Here is a 13,599-nt window from a genome sequence, read left to right as displayed (position 1 = left end):
ATAGAGAATGTGTTAGAAGCTTCAAAATTTTGTGAAAAACACCATGTTAACAGTAAAGATTTTGCCGGGTGGTGGTGGCGCACGCCTTTAATCCCAGCACTTGGGAGGCAGAGGCAGGCGGATTTCTGAGTTCGAGGCCAGCCTGGTCTACAGAGTGAGTTCCAGGACAGCCAGGGCTACACAGAGAAACCCTGTCTCAAAAAACAAACAAACAAACAAACAAAAAAACAGTAAAGATTTTTTTTAAAAAAATTATCACCTGGAAACAGGCCAAGGAGATTATAAAAAAAAAAAAAAATGCCCTGCTTGATCTCTGTGTAACCAGACTCCATTGTCCACTGGAAGTAACCCTAGGGCATCACCAGAAATGAAATCTGGCAGATGGATGTGTTTCAGTTTGCAGAATTTGGAAAACTAAAGATTGCACATCGTATCATTGATACATACTTGGGGTTTCAATGGGCAACTGCTTTGAGCTCTGAAAAGGCTGACTCTGTAATTACTGTAAGTAATTTACTGTAATTTACTGGAAATAATGGGTATTACTGGGATACCTGTACACAAATTAAGACTGACAATGTCTCCACATATGTCTCCAGTAAGATGAAGCAATTCTGTGCATATTATAATATAAAGCCCATGACAGGTATACCACACAATCCTAAGGATAATCTGTCATAAAAATCATACTCTAAAAGAGATGCTTAGAAAACTAAAAGGAAGAATAAAATCGCCCAGGGATAGACTAAATAGTGCTTTGTTAACTTTAAAGTTTCTAAATGTTAATGAGAAAGGAACAGTAGCCACCAAGAGACACCGGGTTAGAGAAAAAAACATCAACAAACAAAAATGTAGAATTAAATCAGCCTATATACTATAAGCATGCGTTAACGTCAGAATGAGTCTGCAAAAGTTTTGCATTGGGAACACAGACTATGTTTCAACAGGAAACTAAAAGCTGTGGATAGCATAAACACGTAAAATGATTAGAATTGAGTAGGAGAGGTCTCCTGAAAACATCGGCCACTGATCACTGAACACAGCACAATTAATGGCTTAAACAGAAAGGCGGGAAATGCAGTGAGAGTTTTGGTTTCTTTAGAAACATAGAAATGTTATGGTAATATGTTTTTGTTTTAATTCCAGGTGTGGGATATGGGGCTGCTTCAGATTGTCCACAGCAGCTGACTATGATTTGCTTTGGGTTTTAGCAGGGGCATGATTTTGCCTGCTGCAGATAATTTTTGCAAGTGTGTGACATTTGGAATCCTGGGGACTTGAAAGGGTATATAAATGCAAAAGCCCTGAGAGAGGAGTAGTGGCTGCCACTCCTCCTGCTGCTGCTATTGTAGTTGCTAGTTGGAGATGTCCTGACTATGAAGATCAAAATTGTCCTAAAGAACCCTACGCCCCCTATCAGCAGGAAGTAGTCTAATAATATCAGTGCCCCTTTCCCCACTAGCCCTCCTTTTCTCCTACCCAGTGTAGTCTCTGAGCAGCTGTAGAAGCGGTCAAAATGGGCACACCTGGCAAAATGGTGGCACCTGTCAAAACAGCCACAACTTCCCCCTTCATCCGCAGACATCATAGGAGCTGTCCATGGTGGCAACACCTCCTTTCCAGCTTCCCCAAGCAGCTCAGCCAGAGCTGCCTGCAGCTGGGAAGGCCTTCCCATCCTAATCCATGAGCCCAATTCAGGGAAATGGGGTGAAAAGCCACTAATCCGTGAGTAGAAAACCCCACCAACCCCTGAGCTTCCCACAAGCCCCTATCAATCACTGAACAGGAGAATCCACCAATCTCTGAATTCCTCAAGCTCAGGACAAGAAATCTCACTAATCCTCACTCTGGAAACCTCTGACCTGGAAAGCTCTTCCCCCTAAGAAATCCTGTGTAAACACATTGCTCAAGTCCCTGATGTCATCTTCTGGGAGCAGAAGCAGCCACCCCTGGATTTGTCCCTCCAATAAATCTCTTTTGTGAGATGTACTGCCTGGTGTGACTTTCATCAGAAGAGGCCCAGAAGCATTGTCTAGAAGAAGCAAGGGAGAAGAGCAGGGCTGAGGCTCCCGATCTCCTCAGCTTAGCTGGGAATACCCTCCCCTCACCTAGGATAAACTCCAAGCTGTGAAAGTTTACTGTGACTCATTCAGCATGTCTACATGGTTAATGGTAAGCTGTGGTCAGTTCTTTTGACCACACTAGGAATGGGGAGTATTTGTAAGGATTTTGTTTTCACATCTGACAGAGCATACTCTAAAATCTTCTTGAATCTTCTTATCTCTTCACTATAAACACAATTATGTCTCACCTGATGTTCTGGTGCCTTAAGAATTACTTCTGAGCTCTTTGGGCTTGGTTTTCAGTTTCAGTGATGTGGCTAAGTGCACCAAGAAGGTTGCAATTGTTGGGAAATATGGGACCTGCTGCAGTGCCTCCTTCCGGAAAATGGTGAAGAAAATTGAAATCTGCCAGCATGCCAAGTATGCTTGCTTGCTTGCTCCTTCTGTGGCAAGACCAAGATGAAGAAATGAGCCACGGGCATCTGGCACTGTGGTTCCTGCATAAAAACAGTGGCCGGTGGGGCCTGAACCTATAACACCACCTCTGCAGTCACAGTGAAGTCTGCCATCAGAAGACTAAAAAGGAAAACAAAGACCAGTAGAAGCCCTACCATCTGAGACTCGCCTAGCCGGCAATAAATGGGTTAGTTTATGTTTTTTAAAAAAAGTTGTTTCTGAGAACGGGGTTGCTGGTTATAAGGGAATGGATGAATATTCTGTTAACAAATTAAAATCTTCTAGAATTAAGGTCAAGTTTAATATATTTATAATATAAAACATGGACTCATTCTGACTTTGATTCAGGAGAGGTTGGAAAAGAACATGAAGAATTTAGTAGATGGGAAAGTGACGGAGCCAAACATGAATGGGTTGGACAGCTGACAACAGAGCCTGGCAAAGAACTGTCCCCTCAGAGTTGGACAGTGAATGCAGAGGGCCTTTCATACAAGAGGGTTCCATCCACTCCCTTTGGCTCTTCATGGTCTTTCCTGTGGATATTCCAGAAGAATGCAGGAAGGTGATCTTGGGGGAATATGTGGTTCACGTTGGAACACTGGACATACCACATTATTGGAAAGATGCCCCCTGGAAGCCTAACAAGATGCAGCTCAACTTTTCAAAATGCTGGTAACAAGAAAATGTTCATTTCCAATGGCCACTTGTGTCCTGAAACTTTCAGCTCAAATAATAACAAAGGCGTTCTAGCTGTGACGGCCACGGACAGGATGCTGGGGGTCTCTGCAACAACCACAGCCATCGAAGTAGTGACCTGTGGGAGGCAGGAAGGTAATTTGTTTCAAGATGACTAAGTAGCCGGTCTTGGTTCAAACCTCTGGAGCCTGCCCCTGAGTTTTAGCTATATTTAAGCAAAATACAATTTTGTGAAAACTTTCCTTGTGATAATGAACTCAATCCCGTGTGCACAATAAAGCTTAAGATGTGACTATATTGAAACTCTGTAAAACATGTATGATACCTTCCATAAAGATAGGGTCTATAGATTGATAAGTTCACCATAAGGGTCTTGAGGAGGATCTGATGTGGTCTCCACACAGATAGCACAGAGGTCACCAGGCTATTAACCATTCCTCCTCCCAGCCTTCAGGGTGGATAACAGGTAATACAACCCTTCCTTTGAAGGAATAAGCCTGAGTGTTTCGAATTCCTGGTTCTAGTGCCTATCTATGAGCACAAGGACCTTCCTGCCTCCCACAACAAGGCATGAGGAACAGAGTGTCCCTGATTCCATGGAACAGCCTGCTGGAATTTGTGACCTCTAGAACCCATGCTGGGAGGACTTGACAGCCCAGCCCCAGGACTAGCTAATGCTGAGGCAGGGTGGAGATTCTATAATTTCAGAATAGGATGCTGGCCTTGGCTGTAGGGGGCATACACATCTGGAGCCTGGCCGCAGGTCTTTGTTCTGGTCAGCACACCAACTCAGGTAAGTACGCAGAGCTTGGAGTTTATGAAAAAAGTTGTAATTGACTATTATTATAGTTGCGCTCAAATGCTCTCTTAATTGGTAGTTTGAACAGTGACAAGACTGCTCTGTGCTTTGGCAGGGCTGAGAAGGTGCTGGAATGTGGTAGAATTGTCTCTAGGGTCCAACAAACTCGGTTTTGTACCTCAACTTTATCATCAGCTAAGTAGATTTGGGAAGATGGTTTCACTTCTTGGAGACCTGACATTTTCACCTGTGCAACAGGATGGTATTATCTCAGGCTGCTCAAAGCAGTGTTAGATAACAGAAAAATGATTCCTCGCTAGTCAGCCTTCCAGGTGTGTCTGAGCAGAGTCCGAGAACAATCCTCTGAGTTAATGGTAGGCCTGGACCCTCAGCCTGCTGGAAGATCGTCAAGTCTCCTCTTGGAGGTGTGAGGGTGGGAATGGGAGCTGGCAGCACAATCCAGTGCTCTGGCTGAGTCAAAGAATAAAATCTCCGTTCCCACCTCTGTTCCAAGTCCAAGAGGCTGCCTAGAACTGTGGGATGCTGCTGGATTGCTGGATGACCTTGGGCAGTCCTGTCTGAGAGGAAGTCTATTTGTGCTGACTGTCTGCCACGGGATGAAGTCAAAGCTTAATAGATTGGTGTTCAACCTCCCTTCTCGAGTCCACTTGCCTCACCTCCCATGGGTCCTCCTCTTGCTCATCCGTTTTCTTCTTGATCCTTCAGATAAGAACCTCCATTCCCAAGCCTTCGTGTGTCTAAAGCCTACTTGCATTTTTTTTCTTTATCCTGAATTTGACTCCGTTTTATGTGACAGGAAAATGAAGAGTTTAAACAAGAGAGTTGTTTTTCATGTCAGCAAAGCCCACAAGAAATAAATCTCTAGCTCTGGCTTCTAGGTTCCCAGCCACCTGTCCTGAAGTTTCAATATTCTTAACACCTCAGCTCCTAATCCTATATGGGGGTGAGGCTTCAGACCTCACATATTAAGCCAGCAGAAAGGACAAGGAGGGCCAAGGATGTGTTCTGTTCCTCAAAGCAGGCTTTTTGTCATACGTGATACTTATATCTTTCTGGTAGGGGTTTAGCCACTGGCTCACATCTAGATGCAAGGAGAAGGTAGGGGATATTTTGAACTCTGTTATTTGTAATAAAATTGATAGGAAAAATTTATAGGTGTAGGTTCACACTAACATGTACAAAAGCCTGGCTTAGTTCAATCTCCAGTACTGCTTTTAAAAAAAAGTAATAAGAAAAATAAAAGAGAGTAGTCTTTGGCATTTCCCTATCCAATAATGTGCCATATAATTATCATCATGGGCCTTGGGATGAAAAGAAGATTGGAAGGTCAGGGGGAGATGTGGGGAGTCCATTTAGGTAGAGGTTGTGTTGGCAGCTTGAATCTGGAATGGTTCTGAAAGGTAAGAGAGTTGTTCGTGGCTCTGAGGGATCTTTGAGAGATAGGTCTGAGTATGGTCAGCAGGCTTTGGTGACTGATTTCCCATCCCGACAGAAAAGGGATGGATAGAGGAAACCATCACTCATGAAGGAGACAAATAAGACCTTAATGACCAGAACTAAAGCACAACCAGTGGGTTGTGGTCTTGGGAGAGTAGGTTGCTTCTCCAGGGAGGCTCATGAAAGTCTTGTTGCAAAGTAGGGTTGGAGAGATGAATCTCACTGCTCTCCCATGGTGCCATGGGCCCAGAGTTTTTCAGGTGTCCCAGGCCACCTGTGTAGGAAGCTCAAGGCACTAGACAGCCGGGGATGGTACCCCAGAGATACTGGCTTCCACTGTGAGGAAAATAAGCTTCTAGGGTTCTGCTTCATGATTTCTTGCTTCTGTAAAGCCTTGCCTGGCATCCTGCACTGATGTGAGCCTTCAGACACATTGGGGTGACTGATCACAAGGCTGTGGAAGACACACAATATGACTGGCTATATGCAGTAGTAGTTCCAAGGGGCAAGTTCCTTCCAGGTCCCATGTCCTGCCTGGGTATCTTGCTCCATACCTCCAAGTACTGGTCTTTGCTTGACCTTTTGATGGCTTAGAACTCGGTAGTGTCTCCTTTTTTTGTCCCAGCCTTCATACTTCTGCACTGATTCTGATCTAAGGACTTTTACAGCCTTCCTGGGGACTGTTTGCTAGAGATACTGGACCCTGCTGGAGACCTCTGAGATCGGTATAATTATGACTATGCATTTCTTTAGGGTCTACCATGGCCCAGTGCTGGGATGAACTTATCTTCATTTCTCAATCCTCTTGCAAAAATCATGCCCCCAGCTCCATTTTATCAATGACATAGCTATGGTCCAAGGTCTATGTCCCAAACTACCCAGCACTGCATGCCCACAGTCTTGCTCTATATAAGAATTAGAAGAGAGTGATATTGTATTAGATGCTTCATAGAAGATATTCACATCATTGAGATAAGCACTGCTATTCTCTTTTAGAGGATGACAAAAAAAAAAAAGTTTGAGAGAAGCAAATTATCCCAAGGTCGCATCGCCAGTACAAGGTCAAATGGCATCTAGCATCAAACTTTGCTTTCTTTTTCTCTCTAGCTACCTAAGCCAGAAGGTAGAAGGGTCCGAATCCTGAAGAGGAGAGCACAGTAACTCTGGGATAGTGTTGTTATTGAGATGTGTATAGATATGTACCCCAGGCTGGATCTCATGTACCCCAGGCTGAATCTCATGTGTCCGAGGGTGGCCTGCAATTCACTATGTAGCTCACTGGGGCTGGTCCTGAGCTCTAGGATATTTTGCCTTCACCAAGTGCTAGGATTACAGGTATGCAGTAGGTCGGTGGGCTGTGAGAAGCAGCTGGGTGCTTGGTCGAGAACGAGCTTGGAACCCCGGACCATTATTGGACGGCAGGAGTTCCCTCTGCTCCCAAGCCCTGGTTCTTTTCACTTAGCTTCAGTCCTCCAATAACCCCTCCCACGGAGAGATTTGACCATCAGTCAGGAGGAACAGTCCCTCAGGCTCTCCCACATGCAGATGAGGTATCTTCAAGCTCTCAGACCAAGCCAATAGGCATTATCTGCTGCCAGACCCTAACCCACCCCAAAACTGTATATAAGGGCTCTATTTAGGGGAAGTAAAGTGCTCAAGAATCATCCTGGTGTCCGAGAGTTTCTGTCACAAGAGTTGTAACACTTGGGGAGAGCTCTGCTCTTCCGGAACCTGCCTGGGACACCAAGCTGCCTCCTTGCCAGCTAACTGGCTTCTTATCGGCCCAGCCCGGGCCTGGACCGGCTCAGTGTGGAGAGACAGGTGCAACACCTGGGAGAGACCGGTCAGCAACAGCAGCATCGAGCAAGTGACTGGAGGCGACAGTAGGGGCAGTCAATATCCCCTCTTGCCCACACTCTGTGTCCTTGGACCCTGACCTCCCACATCAGGCGGGGCCGGAGACCTACAGACAGTGGAGATGCAGGCCAGAGGCAGTGCGGAGACAGTATCGAGCCCTCCCTGCTCTCACCCTGTTCCCAGCCAGGAGACCATCGTGGGACACCCTCCAGAACAAGGAAACCACAGTATGCAACCACCGTGTCACCGTGTCCAGCTCTAAGTTTTGACCTGGCTTGACCAGCACACAAGAGAAAGGTGCATAGATAAAGTGAAGCTGCCATTTTTTTTTTTTTTTTTTTTTTTTTTTTGAGACAGGGTTTCTCTGTGTAGCTCTGGCTGTCCTGGAACTCACTCTGTAGACCAGGCTGGCCTCGAACTCAGAAATCCGCCTGCCTCTGCCTCCCAAGTGCTGGGATTAAAGGCATGCGACACCACTTCTCAGCAAGCTGTCACTTTTGTAAAGTTCCTTTTTGTTCTCAGTAGATGACAGAGTACCATGACTCAGGGTTAACAGTCTTTGTGTTTTTCTTGAAAAGGAGGCAGTGTAAATAAATGAGTCAAGAATGGTTCATGGAGTGGGGCATGACCTCTGGCAGAGCTAAATGGGACCAAGGGACTCTGTTGTTAGGGAGGGGGTATAGTGAAAGCAGATGTTGGAGCATACAGTGAAGCCTGTCAGAGCTGTCAAACCTGTAGAGGCAGTCTGGAGAACCCAGCCCACCTGACTAAACCCCAGCACTCCCGTAGTGCCAAAGAGGGAAGAGGGAAGATGTTTTTATCTGGTGTGGGGTCCAGAACTTTCCAGATTTGGGAGCCTCTACCAGTGCCCTGGATGAGACAAATGACAGCAGAAGGATGGAAAAGTCTCGGAGCTGGCTCCAACATCATCCTGATCCCTGGAGGAAGGAGCTGAGATGACTTGAGTCTACTTCAGCTGGCTCTTTAGATGTGAGATGATTGGACCCTGGCCCATGGCTGAAACTCACAGCTTGGCTAAAGGATTCTCAGGACTCCTGATCTTGGTGTTGAACAAAAGACAAAATTGGAAGCCTCGAAAGCTGGCTCTTTCTCCAGCTTTGTCCTGGATGGTCTTCTGGAGTAAATCCCTCTACCCTGACTCAGACTGTTTTCTCTAGGGAGACACATGGTTGCTACCACATTGAGACTATAAAGTAGGGCAATGCACACAGAATGTGTCCATAGGCTGTGAGATGTGATACAAATGGCAGTTACAACACAAGAGGCAAATTAAAACGTCCTCACAGATTTGTCGTCAAACTCAGAATGTGACTCTACAAGGCATCCCATTCTTTAGCATCTTCAAAACAGGGAGAAATTGGAAGTGCATTTACTGAGAGGGAGAAGTTATCAACAGAGCTTCCTGCCCTAGTCTTGGGTTCTCGGTGGTAGTCAGCAGGAAGCCGCTCCAAATGCAAGCCTGTTTCCAGGAGTCTCCTTTTGTTCCATAACCACCTTCATTTCAGTTATTGCCCCATTATGAAGGTTGTTAACCTTCTGAGTCTGTTTCATCAGAACTCCACATAGGAGTTGATGGACATGAAAACTTTTGAACTAAAGAACATTTGGCTTAATCTTCAGATTTTTTTTTTTTTTTTTTTTTTTTTGGTAAGGAATTGAGATCCTGACAGAGGAGCTTTTCCTTTTTCAAGAGCACAAGTGTCAGCACACAAAGTAACATTTTACCTTTTGGCACTTTAATACACTCGTAGCTTTGGTCGACCCTTGTCTCCTACCTGCTCCTGTCCACCTCTTCACCTTTGACCCCACTGGGACCCTTCCACCTCCAGTATGTCTTCTGCCAATTTCATACTACGTTGATGTGTCCCTATTCTCAGCCTCCTTTTCTCCTCTCCTGGATTCCTTTCTACTTTCTTAACCTCAGCCCATACTTACTCTCACGTAAACACACACACACACACACACACACACACACACATACACTCAAACAGACATACAAACACACTTGAACACACACAAAGGAACACAGAAACACACAAAGAGATATACACACAGGTACATACAGTCACATAGACATACACATAAACGCCCAGACACACAGATACACGCACACACACACACTCACAAGTCAGTGAAGCAGCATTAACAGTCAGGAGTCTGGCCCTTGTTCGTTTATCTCAGGGTTACAAACATGTTTTCAGAGCCCAGTTGGGTAAGGAAGTAGGTAAGATGCTAGAAGTGTTACTACATTTTCTTCATTGGATTTTTGTTGAATTCCTTGAACTATGTCTTTTACCAAATTTGGAAACACATTCAGTCATTATTTTTCAAATATATTTTTATATCAGTTGCTATCTCCTCTCCTTTACAGACTCCAATGATGTGAACACTGTTTGATGGTGCCCCATGCAATGCTGAAGCCCTGTTTCTTCTGCTTATGAGGGGAATATCTTTTGCTGACTTACCTCCAGTCTGCCGATTCCTCTGTCATTTGTCTCTTGCTGTATCCAGTCTGGACTCCACGTAGCTCAGCCTGGCCTTGAACTCTTGACCCACATATCTCAGCTTTCTTAATACGAAGATCATAGGTATCAATGATCTATGCTACCCTATCCACTGAGTCCTTTGGCTTATTAAAGTCTCAGACATTGTATTCCATGGTTACAAAATGTTCACTTGATTCTCTTAAGTCTAGTGTCTTTACTAAGAACTATTTTTCAATTCATTTAATTTACTTTTATTTCAAAAAGAATAGTTATAATAGCTGTTATAATACGCTTAATGGTTCGAATATTGTTTTATCTTTCTTCTTTAGAACTGATAAAGTTTTTCTGTCATCCCAGGCTTTCAGATTGTATCCTGGATATTTTGATAGCATGCTTTGAGACTTGGGTCTTGTTAAAATCTTGATATTTGCTTCAAGTGGCTTAAGCAAGCATTCAATTTCTTTATTCTAAACTGTTTGGTTTTTTGAGACAAGGTTTTTCTCTGCAGTTCATACTAACTTGTGATTCCTTTCCCTTAAACTCCTGAGTGCTGGGATTGTAAGTGTGTGTTATTACACTCACTATCACTCTTGTTCTCAAAACAATTTGTGCAATTTGTGCAATTTGAGTGTGTTACATGTGTATAAACTGAACCAAAAATGATTTAAGTCCCACATGCAATCTTCTTCCTTTCCAGTGCAGATTTCCTTCACCTCTTCTATGTGTGCATCTCTCTCTCTCTCTCTCTCTCTCTCTCTCTCTCTCTCTCTCTGTGTGTGTGTGTGTGTGTTTGTGAATTTTCACACCATGTGGCCTACCCTCAGAACAAAGTGTCAAGAAGAAAAAAAATGAGGGCTTGGGCTGGGGCACACCTCAGAGGTTAAGAGCTCTTACAGAGGATCTGAGTTTGATTCTCAGCATACACGCTGGGCAGATTATGACTGCCTGTAATTCCAGCTTCAAGAAGATCCAATGACTCTGGCCTTTGTGGGTACCTGCTCTTTTGTGCACATTCCTGGACACAAACATGTAGTTGAACCCAATTAATGCTACACAAATGATCCCAGCAGCTGTGGCCAGGAATGCCTGTGTTGCATGTAACTTTATGCATTACTTTCCTTTAGCTCTGGGAAGTGACCATGCTACTAGCCTCCACCCGGCTTCCCTTGAATCCTCGAACAAAACACACACACACACACACACACACACACACACACACACACACACACACACGTTTGTTCCTTTTCAACTTGCCTTAGGACACAATTGCTGAATGCCACTATCTCCTGCCTGGAAAAGTGTGCCTTTATCAATTTCTCTCCATCTGCCCTAAACTTCAGTTGCTAAACTCCTCTGACTACCCACCTGTAGGAGTGACCTGTGTGGCTACTTCATTTTGAGATCTCACATGGTTGCCTGTTTCTCCTCTTTCCAATGCATGGTGAAACTCTTCTCCTTCCTCGAGTCTCCCTTTTGCTCCTTGGACCTGGAAGTCCCACCTGTACCTTCTGCCTAGCAATTGGCCCAAAGCTTTCTTTACTGACAGATCAAGAACCAGTTGGGAAACAGGATCTCAGCGTCAGAACCTCTTTTTACATTCTTGCTACCCACCCCAATTTTTTATATTCCCGAATGACACACATACACACACACACACACACACACACCCTTTATATTTTGATATGTCTAAAACAGCCCAATGGCTGGCCCACTTTCTAACCTCCATGTGGCTAATCCACCTTCCGACATTCCCAAGTCATCACTTACTAAAACCTATATTCCATCTTAGCTGCCCTAGACCCAGTTGGGCAGCCCTCCTGGGGTCACCCTTTCCCAGCTCCTACATGGCAACTATGTTCTCTGTCCTGCACCTTCTCAGATATGACATCTTGGTTTTCCTTCTCCCAGCATGGCAGATCTCTCTCCTTCCTCCTTCCTCTGTCTCTTGTCCAGGAATCCTAAAAGTCCCATCTTTGTCTTCCTGCCCAGCCATTGATCACTAGCAACTTTACCAATCAAAACCAACTGGGGGGCAGGGTTCCCTCACTGTCTTACATGCAGACATGCAGATTCTCATGCAATTTTGGGGACCAGATTGACATAATACAAGCAGCATTAGACCAAACCCACAACATTTCCCCCCTTTTTTCATTTAAAAAGGCTCTTTTCTCTCAGATATGCTTTGAATATAATTATAACAATTATGTAAATTGTAAGGTATAATATGTATTTAAACATCTAGTCTATTATATTTGGCAATTTAGATAAATTACTCTATCATCTATCCTAACTTAAATGGTTTACATTTCTGTGTCTGAATTTTGTTGAATTTAATTTGTATTACCTTCTGAAAACCACCCTTTCAAGTCTAGATCATCTTCCTTAATGTTAAACAACTTAAGTTTGATTATGAGACTAAAATTAGTCTTCAACCCTGTCAGAGCTCTGAGAATGAATTAAATATTATCTGAATACAGAGGAAACACAAATATAGCTTCCAAAACTTAAACAATTTGTAGAGCCAGCTGGCTGCCTGGATACTCCTCTATATTCCTCATAATATTGGAGCATCCGTCTTCAGCCTTCTGGCTCAGAACCATCTGACAGACCTTAAGTGAGTATGAGGGACTAGCTTACTCTGTCCTGGCAGAGCTACGCTGTCAACTATCCCACATCATGTTTTCTCTCTTGAACAATGTTTTTTTTGTCTGCAGATGAATCGGGGCAATTTTTGCCCAGTGGCTACCTTGCCACATGTGATGGTTTATATATGCTCAGCTCAGGAAGTGGCACTATTAGAAGGTGTGGCCTTGTTGGAGTAGGCATGACACTATGGGTATGGACTTAAGATCCTCATCCTAGCTACCTGAAGCCAATATTCTGCCAGCAGCCTTTAGATGAAGATGTAAAACTCTCAGCTCTTCCTGCACCATGCCTGCCTGGATGCTACCATGTTCCCACCTTGATGATAATAGACTGAATCTCTGAACCTGTAAGCCAGCCCCAATTAAATGTTGTCCTTATAAGAGTTGCCTTGGTCATAGTTTTCTGTTCACAGCAATAAAACCCTAACAAAGACAGAAGTTGGTACTGGGAGTGGGGTGTTGCTGTGATAGGTCTGACCATGCTTTTGTTTGGGAGAAGGTCGATTTTGGGGACTTTGGATTTGGAAAGCCATGAAATGTTTTAAGTAGGACTTAATGAGCCATCCTAGTAGGAATATGGAAGACTTTGTTGCTGTGAGTGATTTGTACTGTGCACGCCTGGTCCAAGAGGTTCATAGGAGAAGAATTTCAGTATGTGGCGTAGAGACTGTTTTTGTCGTATTTTGATGAAGAATGTGGCTTCTTTTTGCCCTTGTCTGAAGAGTCTACCTGAGGGTAAAGTAAAGAGGATTTATATTAATTGCACTGACAAAGGAAATTTCAAAAAAAAGCCCAGTAGAGACTGTTCTCTAGTTAAGTCTCATGAAGAGCATTTTGAACAAGCATAGGGAGCTTAGAAAGGAAAAGTATAAAATATATGGTTCTGGTATTAAAGGTACACCAGGAAGTAAAATGGAGCTGAATCCTGTGTTCTAGGAGATAGCAGATTAAAGGAGTGGGACTTCAAGGCAAGATTCTAACCAACTAAATTTAGATCCAGGCATGGTGGTACACACCTCTAACCCCAGGAGACAGGCATGCAGATCTCTGAGTTTAAAGTCAATCTATAGAACAATATCCAGGACAGCCAAGCTTAAGCAGTAAAAACGTTGGCAAAC

The 13,599-nt window shown here is 44.1% G+C and overlaps 1 protein-coding gene and 1 pseudogene across 1 annotated transcript in view; both read left to right on the top strand.

The window, feature by feature from the left end:
- The first annotated feature begins 1,998 nt into the window (after window positions 1-1,998).
- The window catches only part of Cyp19a1 (cytochrome P450 family 19 subfamily A member 1), a 101,409-nt gene continuing 89,808 nt past the window's right edge, over window positions 1,999-13,599 (top strand). Inside the window, exon 1 of the mRNA XM_076925247.1 lies at window positions 1,999-2,172. The gene's annotated coding sequence lies outside the window, so the exon portion shown is untranslated. The remainder of the gene's footprint in view (window positions 2,173-13,599) is intronic.
- LOC143438757 (large ribosomal subunit protein eL43 pseudogene) lies at window positions 2,163-2,715 on the top strand (annotated as a pseudogene).

The sequence above is a fragment of the Arvicanthis niloticus genome, chromosome 26, assembly GCF_011762505.2.
Source record: "Arvicanthis niloticus isolate mArvNil1 chromosome 26, mArvNil1.pat.X, whole genome shotgun sequence".
NCBI classification, from domain to species: domain Eukaryota; kingdom Metazoa; phylum Chordata; class Mammalia; order Rodentia; family Muridae; genus Arvicanthis; species Arvicanthis niloticus.
The sequence above is the reverse complement of the archived record's forward strand: the minus strand, read 5'-3'. Positions and strand labels throughout refer to the sequence as shown.